The sequence below is a fragment of the Uloborus diversus genome, chromosome 8 (genome assembly GCF_026930045.1).
Source record: "Uloborus diversus isolate 005 chromosome 8, Udiv.v.3.1, whole genome shotgun sequence".
In the NCBI taxonomy this organism is placed as follows: Eukaryota; Metazoa; Arthropoda; class Arachnida; order Araneae; family Uloboridae; genus Uloborus; species Uloborus diversus.
In genome coordinates this window covers 22,194,143-22,206,492 of record NC_072738.1, presented here as the reverse complement: position 1 = coordinate 22,206,492, position 12,350 = coordinate 22,194,143, and positions in this window count along the sequence as shown.

Sequence of the window (12,350 nt, the reverse complement as noted above, 5' to 3'; positions counted from 1 at the left end):
TTTCAATTCTCAATAGCGAACAACACATTGCTCCTTAGTTATCGGCATGTTAAAAAAAAAAAAAAAAAACTACTCTATTGATCAAAAATGAACTATAAACACGTTTTTTTTAGTCAGATTTCGATGAAATATATTTATTTTAGAGTAAAAAGACATAAAATATCATTACTCTTTATTAATTTTATTTATAAATCCCGTGTAAACTACTATTTTTATTCAAAATTGCACTAGGCGCCGCGCCATCTTTTGAAATGAATTCGTTGTTATTAATGAAGTCAAATCAATTTATTGTGACGTTTTTTGTTCTCCGTTTGCAAAAAAGTGTGCAAATTTGTTTGTGGGAACATTGCAATTTTTTGTTAAGACCACTCCAACGATGGCAAATACAAAAATTCACGTAGTTACAAGATATGGTAAACGACTTGTTACAATACAGGTTTCGTCCCACGGTTAAAGTTATTTATAAGTAAGCGAACTCATGCTTGTAGTTAATGATTTAACTTTAAGATGGCGCAACTGAAATTAGGTTGCGTAAGTAATACGTTTTATTTTGCCATCTACAATCTAACTAATTAACTATACGTACGTTTTTTTTAATAAACAAATGTACATAAATTATGTTTTCGGAACTTGGATCGATAAAACTAATTTTTTTATCATTCATATGTAAATTCTAAGATCCTTTCGCACCTGATTCAAAAAATGTTTATCATATTTCACAGATGATCCAACATAAGTTTAGCGATATACTTCACTTATTATTTCCACCAGTTTTTAACTTTACGTTTTATTTATATAAAGAAAAAATATATTTCGCAGAGTTGGTCTCTTAAAGTTATTTGCAAAGGTAAATTAAGTGTGCGATATCAATTTTGTCGCGCCTGCATTAACTCAAAGTTTTAGCCAGAAACGAAACTGTGGTGATCGTGGAATAATATTTATCTCAAATCGAAGTTTCTGACTTTCACCTGTGCAAGGGGGGGGGGGGGACCATATGAATTTCATTACGCTGAATCGAATTAAACCATCATAAAAATTCAGTTGTTTCCAAAAAAATAAAAATATTAATTTGAATTTTTGGCATCTTGAATTCAAATTATGTTTTTCGCAATCACGAGCGCGTGTGTGTTTGTGTAGGCGCATGTGTGTGGATGCTCGGGTGTGTGTATGTATGCATGTGTGTGCGTGTTGTGCATGCAGTGCTGTGTGTAGGCGTTCGCGTGTGTATGTATGCAGGCCTATGTGTTTGTGTCTGTGTGCAGGCATGAGTGTGTGTGTGTAGAAGCGTGCGTTTGTGTCTGTGCGCAGGCATGAGTGTGTGTAGGCGTGTGTGTGTATGCGTGTGTGTGTAGGATATGGACACAACCTGGAGACGGTTTTTGCAAGAGGAGGAGCAACATTGTGAGGCCGTGGGTGCTGGTGGGAAAATAAAATGATAGGAGTTCAAAACAGTCAAGTGAGAACAATAAGCAATCGTGATTGCTCAAGAAAAGAAGGAAAAAGAAGAAAATATATATCTATCTATATATATAAAAATCTCATGTCACGATGTTTGTTCGGGGTAAACTCCGAAACTACTGAACCGATTTTTATCAAATTTCATACGTATCTGTAATTTGGTCCAACTTAAAAGATAGGATGGTTTTTATAATTTTTAATTCCAAATAAAATGTTTATTATACATTAATAATGTGTATTGATTGTTTGGTTCTGTAAATTCTTACTAGATGGCGCTGTAAGTTAATTCATACTCAAAACTTTTATTCTTAAGTTAATTAAAAATTAAAGATGATACTATGTTACGGATATTGATGGTTAACAACAATATCGCCATAGAAAGGAGGAGTACAGAAGTCACACTTTTCAATCTAAATATCTAATTCTACAAATCAAGTTGAAATTGATAAGCAGCGTGTAGTTCCATACTCACCACTGCTTTTAAAAACGTATGAAACTCATATAAATCTCGAGTTTTTCAGTAAAGTGTAATCCATTAAATACTTCGTCAAATACGTTATTAAAGGTTGTTATTAGGTAGCATTTGAAGTAAGAGATATGCACAAAATTGCCGAAGAAACGCGCTGAGTGGACATAAAAACTGCAACAAAGCTATCTGACTTCCCCATATACGAAAGAGACCCTTCTGTACAGCATCTTGCAGTACATCTTGAAAACGGTCAACGAGTATATTTTCCGAAGATATTTTCTACGGAGAGCACTTGAACATCAAAAATGACCTTGATTTTTTTTTTTTACTTTGTCAAAAACCTAATGTGTTTGGCCCAATTCTCAGAAATAAAATTATTTACCAATGTTCCACGCTATTTTACACGCACCGTAAACAAATCCGAAATGTCACTGATTATTTCCTTGGAATATGTTGGGATTTCACAGATCCTCAACAATTTTGTTTAGAAATCAAGTATCTGCTTCAAAAAGTTTCCTGAATTGCTACAAACGTCATGAATGCAGACTTCTCACTGTTGCTAAAAATATTTCCAATTTCCAGTTTAAAGATTAACTGAGCGTATTTATTAAGTGTATCGGCTTCAGTTCGATTATGTTCAGTCTTCATTGACTAAACCCTCAATGAGAGTAAATGAGCCTCTGGATTCCGTAGCTTTGCAGGAATCGCAGACGAATTAGACCATGATACTTGCTTGCAAGTCTGTCTTACCTTTTGCCATCTTGCAGCATAAGTGTTGGAGATTTCTTGGAAAAGTAGAGAGGTGTCAAGCTTTCCATTGAACTTACCTAATCTTTTTCTGAAGGTCCCGCGACACGATTGACTTTTAACCTGGGATAGAACTGAATTCTTCAAAGATTCCAGGGTAATTTCAGGAAGGTTAATGAATTTTAGTGATGAACTGACTTCATTACCGTCGTCGTGGCCAGATTGACATAACTCGCAAATGGGAGGAAGGAAGTCTCTGGATTCCGTAACTTTCCAAGTGTAAAAAGTTTTTGGTACTTTCTTGGTGAGTCGAAAAATTTGCCAAGCTATTAGTTTTAATTTTACTTCGGTTCTCTCTAAAGGTTTCAGAGAAATGATGTTCTCGAATCGGAGAGATTTCGGAATTCTTCAGAAAGATTTCAGGATAATTTTATGAAGGTTTCTAACTTTTAGTGGGATACGCTCCTATTTTTTTTCTAAGATATGCTACAGGCAGAAATTGGGCGTATTCGCTGCCCATTATTTTTCAGGACGTTTCTTAATTGTTTTTTACTGTGTTGAATAAAATCAAAAAAATCATGGAAGCCATGCAAACAAAGAACACAACATTCATCAATCTCAGGCATAATTAAAAATTAAAGTCAAGAGATTGGGACCAAAACTCCATCCAAAACAAAGTGAATGTTGTTTTTGCATTAGTTTTCGTTAAACATTCCCTAAAAGACGGGAATATTTCGGACCGTTAATTGTCGAATGTTTAATACATATCACGATACATTTCGCGAATAGTAATTATTGGTAGCACACAATCATTAGGAGATTAAAAATATAAAAATTTGTATATTATAATTTTTTTAATTAAAGGCTTAATGAAATGTAAGGCTTAATGAAAAAATGAGATGCAGAATACGCCTGAACACTTGAACTAGGTTTGGAAGAAATTTCTGCAAATGATATAGGTAAATAAATAGTAATAATAAATTGAGCGACATTTCGTTATTTTGATGTCATGCAGAAACATATTACTGGGTTAAAAAAGAATAGGACCTTAAAAAATTGATGTTTGCTTTTTTTTTTTGTAACCAGTTAAACTTTTTACTTTTTGTAGAATGGCTATTTATATCTGAAATTTGGCTATCAACATTGATTAGGCATATCCAACACATTTAATGTGAATATCATATTAGGTTGCTAAGTTGTTTCACACAATATTTCTTTAAATATGTGATCAAAATGCAATTTTTGGGAAAAAATTTATTGTTTTGTATATGGTTAGTTATATACATAGTGGAATACATACAGAAAATTATTTTAGTTGAATATAAATTTTTTAAATTAATACTCAGGTGAATACCCATTTTGGGTATTACCCGGGTATATACCCTGGGTATTTACCGCTAAAAATAAATACCCGGGTATTTTACATCACTAGGAGAAATAGATAATGTCTTTTGATTTGAACAACTTTCCGTTAAATTTTCAAACAGCTGTTAAACAAATTTTTCTTAAAAGAATAGAAACCTAAAAAAAAGAAAAGTTTGTGAGTGTTTCAGGGGGAATTAACTTTGCATAATTTAGGGAATTAACTTTGCATAGAGAGATTTTCTTGTCATACGTGAAATGCTTCATTTCCTATTTGTTGAAAACTACTTAAAACACACACACACAAGAGATATGAATTTTGATTTAAATCCACCTTAAGATGAAATCACCCAATCAAAAGTCCAAACGATCAAAGTGGTTACCGCTTACCTTTACCGAAAAAAAAAAACGTAAATCAATTACCTATTAAACAGCATTCATTATCTTTTCTTTTTTTTTAATACATGGGTATGAAATAATATTTAGTTTAAACTATTTATGAACAAAAGCTCTAAACAGTTCAACGTGTTTCTTCCGAAAACTTAGTGAGGAAAAATATCTACAAATCAAAATGATTCTCATACTCACAGATCAGTAGCGGGTTATTAGGAGCAGAGTCCCCTCCACCCCCAAAAAAGGATAAATTAATTAATTTATTATTTTTAATTGACTTCTATATAACATATTTTTTTTATTTAAAAAGAACACAAAACAAACACAGCATATTTTGAATAAAAGCACTTTTACTCACTGGTTTCGAATTCAAGGAAACGTTATATCGCGATTCGACCATTAATTCTTCTTTGATGGAATCAATATTTTTTTTTAAAAAAATGTGTAGACGTTCTTAAAAGAGACATTTCGATCAGGAAGCTTTTTTAGAAATAATGCAAAATGAAAGAACTCACATGGCAGTTTCTTTGCAAAACAATTATATTAATGGAAACAGCAGGTAGTTTCAAAATGTCACCTCAACTGCATCATGGCTTTAAAAACAAATCAAAAACTGCTTTGAAATTCGCAAAGAAATAGTTTCTGCAGGCCCGGATCTGAAAATTTTGGGCCCTCCTGCAAAAAATCAGCAATGCCCATAATCTTCTACGGGATTGCTCACCTCTCACTCCCCCCCCCCTTAATAATGAAAAGAGTGATTGTTGTATATTTTTAACTGCTTTAATATTTCTACCTTCTAGATAGTTATGTGGACTTTTTAAGCCCCATTTTTGAAAACTTATTTTATTTATAAATTATGTCAGCAAAGAAACAAGTATCCCATAAATTGACATTGTCCTCCTCTCCCGAAATTCAAAACATCTTGTAATTTCAATGTCGGCTCCTATAGTTACGATTCGTTATTGTTCTGGATGCGTGATATGCGTGGAGTTCATAATTTTCCTGAAATTGTTACTAAAACATTACCAAAATATTTCCATCTTTTAAGATTTGAGTAAAGGTTCCTTTTATTTTTTGATTTTTTCTTGGTTTCTTGGGCCGTGGGCCCGTTAGTGGGCATGCGGCAAGACCGTATCCAGAATTTTTTTTCGGGAAGGGCCCGTTTTCGCTCTTTTCGCACATTGCCCTAGCACTCACACATACACACGTTTTTGTTTCGTTTTTTAATGCTCCCCGCTGTTTTTATTTTAATTTCTTATCATTTTTAATTCACCTTGTAACCGGCGAGTCGCACTTTAAATGGGATGTAGAATATGCATAATTTCAAGGGCTCCAGGAGTTTCTCCGACGAGAATATTTTTGAAAAATAGATATAAAAATCTGTATTTTGAGGCCTTATATGGTGATAATTGAGACTACAAAATATGAAGGAAAATAGGCAAACAAAACCTTTTAAAAGCTATGCACACAACAATAGTTGAGTTCACAAAAATTTATCTTAAAAAATATGCTGCAAAAACGCGAGAATCGTCGTTTTTGCTTTTACGCAGGATGTATCAAGGAGCTGAATTAGGTGCATCTTAGTAATCCGACACTTGCCTAATCAGAAACTAGGGACCCGACCCTTAGGGAGTCCCGAAATTGGCGTACTGCAAGTTTTATAAGAGTTTTTGGGCGAGGAGTGGAAGTCTACCAAACTGACCAAGGGCCTGCCTTGGTCCTGGACGGCCCTGAATTTAATTGGGAAAGAGAGCATGAAGTACTAAAAAGTGTCGAGAAATTTTAAGTATGGTTTGCAGCTAATGAGAACTAACTGCTTATTCTGTTATTTCTTCAAATTTTCACTCGTTTAATAGTTACACAGTTAAGACTTAAAAAAAAAAACTTTATTCTGTTTTATGTTGCAAAAAATTTCGGGTTTCGGGGGGGGGGGGGCGTCGCCCCCTCCCCCCTGTGGATACGTCTCTGGCCTGCGGGTACGTAGAGCCAGACCTGAGTTTCTGAATTCTTCAATAAAACTTATGTTTTATGAAGTTATGATTTTCCTAATTACATGACATTTTACAACTAAAATATAAATTAATTTATAAAACTCAAATGAGGTATGGGTTTATTTAATAGCCTTGCCCTCGTGTTATAATCAGTATGACAATGTTCCTATTTAAAACCGTTCATTTTATAATATCTTGGTGATATTATATTGGTTTTAGTATTTAATTCGCCTCAGGGGTGCCCATCCCCCCCAAGCTCAACGGCATGACTCCCCCCTTTTTTCACAATCCTCTTTCCATTTTTTTAAATTTTTTATTTGATTTTGCCCCCTTTTTATTGTATTTATTTTTTTAATTAATTAATTAATTAATTTATTTTTAATTGCTATTGTGATTATTTTATTAGAAAAGCTCTGTGCTACGCCAATGACACACACACATACACACGCACAAAAACGCACAAACACACACACACACTAAATAAATAAATGAAATAAAATATAAACAGAATGAAATGAAATAAACAATTTAAATTAAAAATAGATCAATAAAAAATCAAATAAATAAATAAAAACATTAAATTAATCCCCCCCCCCCCCCACAAAAAAAAATTGATGGTGCAACTTGCGCCCTAATCCCTTCCTGTGGGCATCCCTGATTCACTTGAAATGTCAAAGATATTTTACGTCCACATTCAAAGCATATTAGTGCATAATACTTATGCAAATAAAAGTAGACGAAAAGGCCCTAAGTGATCCTAAAAGAAACATTTAAAAATAAAATCATGAAAACTTTGGTATGAAACATTGTATGCAAGGGGGGGGGGGGAGTGCGCTAGTCAATTTCCGGACCCCTCCAGAAGTTTTTTCTGTATCCGCCCCTGTCACAGATAAACCGTTTTCCCTGAGGTTTTAACATTTTGATGCTTGTATAAGAGTATTTATATGCACTACAAGTTGACATTGATTTAAAACAATCTGTACGCATCCGATTTAAAATCCAACACTGGAACCGGAACCACATTGAACAATGCAACAATGAACAACAAAAGAGCCCTCGCCAAAAGGCATCTCTGCCAAATATCTGCCAAACCAGCGATAAAGTAGCCAAGCTGGGAGCTGGAACCACACCCAAAACCCTCTCCATGAAGGCCTCGAAAGGCTTCCCCCGGCTAAGGGGAGTGAGCTATCCAGATATTCTAGTTCAGATCAGTGATTGCCAGCAGCGGCGCTTACGCAGAGCATAAGCAGCATTGCGCTCCGCAAAGAGCAGCATTGCAAAATTCTCGCCAATCATTTTGGCAGCTTTCGAATTTCGCCAATGCACTGCAATTGAGAGGATTTCAAAATTCACTTCCCGGCGCCCAAAGTTCCCGGCTTCCTAAATGCTCGGCGCCCAAAGTTCCCGGCACCCAAAGTTCCCGGTACCCAAAGTGCTCGGCGCCCAAAGTTCCCGGCGCCCAATTTACGATGTCCAATGTGCGGCGCCCAATCTTCCTAGACTGAAATTTTTACGGGCTGTTCAAAGATATGAAACACAAACAGTACATAATTCGTATAGAAGAGAGCTTATATATGCAAATTTATGGCTGTATATTAACTTTTGAACACTTTGAGCATTTTTTTAAACTCAATTGATTGCATAGTGATACAAATACGAACAAAATATCAAAATTTTAAGACTCTTGGTCATCGGAAAGCGAGTTAAAAATCAATTACAAGATTACACAGGAACAAACACAGAAAACCAAGTTATTAAAAACACGAAAAAAAAGCTCTTAACTTGCAGGAAACTAGAGTACTTGTTTATCATAGTAAAAGTAACACGTAACGTTTTATTTAAAAATTACATAGCAACATTCGCATTCAGGCTCGAATGCGATGGTTTACGGCAACAGACTAAAATAAAAATTTAAAACTGTTTCTTACTTCGAATTTGATTTTTTTCTTCCAGTCTCATTAAGAATTGACACCAATTCATTTCACGGCAGCGGGATCTTAAAAAAAGGGTCGCATGTCATTTATTTATTAATTAATACTCCTATGGCTGCACGCGTCCGGCGTTTGTCATTATTCAGTTATTTTGGAAATGGACTACGCGTCTCTCGTCACGCCATTCACCTAAAGTCACCAAAAGTAGGGTTGTAATATTTTGGGCTTGTGCCACGCATGCGCAGAAGCGCGGAATAAAGTTATACTGAGATCCTTCCCAAAACATGCAAAGAAAAAGTTTCGCTTTTTAAAGCTCCAGCAGGTGAAGAAGAACTAAAGAAGTGGAACTCGTTAATTCCCAGGTTAGATAAAGTTTTTGATAAATATTGCTCAATTTGTGCTCTGCATTTCGAAAAACATTTTATTGAAACGCATTATAAGCATATTATAAATGGTGAGGAAGTTTTGATTCCTCGAGGAAAACCTTTTTTGAAAGATGAGGCAATTCCGACAATTTTCCCAAATCTGCCAACATACTTTACTAAAAAATTACCAAAGCAAAGGTCCATCAGGAATTATGCAGTTAAGAAAAATGTTCCCTGTTTGAAAAAAATAAAACTTGATCTTTCCGCAGATGAAACTGAAATAACCACGTATAAATCTATTATAAATGAAATTGTTCTTAAAAGTTTTCCTAACGAATATTGGATTTGCATGAAATTTAAAAAATCTCCAAATATTGTAGTTTTTGTATATAATGAAAATTATGTGGAAAATAATATTGACGATAAAAAGATCATTATTGAAGTAGAAGAAAATTTACAAATCAATGCTACTATTTTAGTCAAAGGTGTAAAAGTAGATTATCCTGTCCTTAAATCAGTTTCGGATGCCTGAAAACTTTTTATCGACGTTGAAGCTAGAATCGTGTGCAATGGGATGGGTGTATCAGAGGAATTTAAATTTGTGTTGCCTGTAATGAAACCAACTGAATATTTTGTTGATGGTTCATCTTTAAGGACACTGTAAATGTCAAGGTTTTGTATTGAGTGAAAAATTAAGTTACAATTTTTCTAAAAAGAAACGTAAATATTTGTTGACACAGAGAGCTCTGCAAAACAAAAGAAATATAGCAAATTTACAAAGAAGTATGGTTGCGAAAAAATTAAAAACATGCGCAGTTATTAAATACTTAGGGGTTATTCATTAATTACGTAAGGATGATTTTGGTAATTTTTGATCCCCCTCCCCCCATGTAAGGGTACGTAAGATTTTCCACCCCCCCCCCATTCTTTCGTAAGATTCCATTTCGTTTTTCAAAATGATAAAATAACAAATCTTGGAATCGTTACATCACTGGAATCGTTATTAAATTCACATTATTAAATTAAACCTTTTGCGTAAAGAAATAGTTACTGAAAAGTTAGAATCTAAACTGAATGTTTTTCCGAGTTTTTTTTTTTGATGTAATATTAATTACAAATAAAACATTATCTTATTATATTAACTCTTATTATATTTTACACTATAAATTCTTTGTAAAAAAAATAAAAAAACATCTTATCCTAACACGTTTCTTACCTTCCAGACGCAAATGGAACATAATTTCTGCCAAATCACTTGACCGCGCAATTTCTAATGTGAAATACCGAGTTGGAAAATATTACGGAAGAATGAGTTTGACCCCCCCCCCCCCCGTCCAAGAAAGGGTACGCAGAGGCTTTTCCAACCCCCCTCCCCCTCGGGACCCTTACATATTTAATGAATGGCCCCTTATAGTCTACTATTTTCATTGAAGATAAATTAGCATAAGGTAATTTTATATGCTTCAAAAAATAAATGAACATCCATGTAACAATTAGCACTTATTACAGAACTTGTCTTTTGCGCAGAAATAAGTTCAATCCGAAAAATGGGGCTTTTAAACTGCGAAATCAGCATGCAATAGCTGATTTAAAACGAGTCTGATTGAGGAGCATAACGTACTCCTGGAGGGCAGCGCCATCTGGATTTTCCTCAGATCTGACTAGAGTCCCTAGGGACTCTAGATCTGACCTCACCTTTCAGGTGGACGGTACGTCTCCTTCGGCTGAAGGATCTAAGGAAGTGACGACATTTTAGCTCCGCCTTTTTTTCCTCCTATGTTTGCGGCAGAAGTTGTTATCCGTATTTCGCTGTCTTAACAACAGGAATTGGTATAACAAACGGAAAAGGGCATGATTATTGAACTATTTTATTATCCCCCCCCCCCAGCCGGATCCGAGAAAATTTATGAGAGCATTAGAAATGACGGGCGTGATTAACATACAAGTGTAAAAAATATATTTTCTGTTCTATATTTTCCAAAAGTATTTTCAGTCGTTTTTTGATTCTGATAAAAGAACATACTTTATTTTTAATGATATAAAGTAATATCTTAATTTTTATTTGTAATGTACAAAATATAAATAAATAAAATAACAATAATAAAAATTACCGTTCTTAATTTTTAAATGTGTTTTCATTAGTTTTTTATTTTGAATTTTTAAAGAACCAATATTTAATTTTTTTAAGTATTAACTCCTGAAGAATGAGGAAGTGTTATTTCGCAATATGGGGGAATGTGGGGCAAAGTAAAAGAGTTAACATAACTTATACTTAAAAAAATGAACAAGTGTAAAATTTGTTCTGAAAATTGTGGTTCATAAAGAAAGAATAATATATGACTTGCATTGAAACATTTATTTTTGATAGTAAATTTGTGTATCTCCATAAAAAAGTGGAAATTTATCACTTCTTTTTTTATATTTTTTTATGGGATCATTTAATTAGTTTCATTTAATCGGACAAAATAGCCATTTCTGGCGAGTAACTTAATTTCTTTGCACTGAAGGCATTGCATTTAACTCCAAAATATTTTATTTTCGGGTAGTTTTTATTTCCTGGCATTGATTGGCAAGGGTGTTCCGAAAATTTCAACACATGCCTACTATATTTTCATAGCAAGTTTGTGTCTAAACAGTAAAACACTGTGCTTTAATTCAAATTCAGAATTTATGCGATTATTAGACAAGGTGACAAGGTAAATTTACATTTTCCTATGTTCTGAAGAAGAGATTGGCATTGCAGAGCTATCAAGCAGATCACACCATTAAAAAGTAACCAGGTTAGGTTTGCCCCATTCATAGCAGAAAAATGATTTTTGTTTATTTCAAAAATTCATTGCATAATGTAAATAAAAAAAAAATCAACTTGCAATTAAAGAGTTTAACTATTGTTTTTTTTTAAAAAATGTGTAAAGCATAGGCTTGTCAAGACTCCCTCCCCTCAATGTGTACAGCATAAAAATAGATGTTACATTTTACTATCTTTAAAACTCGCAACTAAGTATTCAGAAATAAGTGCATAGTAATATATTTCGCCCTGCACTCTCTTTACATATGGAGCTTTCTTACCCTTTGTATTTCATAGTGTCATATTTTATGAGTCAAGCAGCAGTAAAGAATTGTATGCAGTGCGTAGCCAGGATTTTATTTCGGAGGGGGTCCAATCAATGGCGTAGCGAGATTTTCATTTTCGGGGGGGGGGGGGGGGGGGGGGGGTCAAAGGAAATTTGACAAATTAATATGCAGATCTTCTAAAAAATAGAATTTAGAGATGAAAAATTTATTTAATTGTATAGTCTCAAGTAATAATTTTGAATACATTTGAATTTAAAATAAGCAGCAAAATTTAATGCTAGATTCCCCATTTCCCCAGGAAGCCCACGCAGGGGCTATATTCCAAGAAATTTAGAGGAACTAAACAAAGGAGAAGTGACTTTTGTTCGATTCTAAACAGGTATATGTTCTCAGAATTTTTATCTACGAGTACTTCAAAAGACACAAAGGTTCTACGCCTTACGTCGCGTCGCCCCCTCATTTCGTGCCCTGCTCCCCATTTAGTTGTTCATAAGATGAAACATATCCAAAGTAAGGAGATTCGCATTTGAGAAACAAATTTCTCCCAACATTGAACATT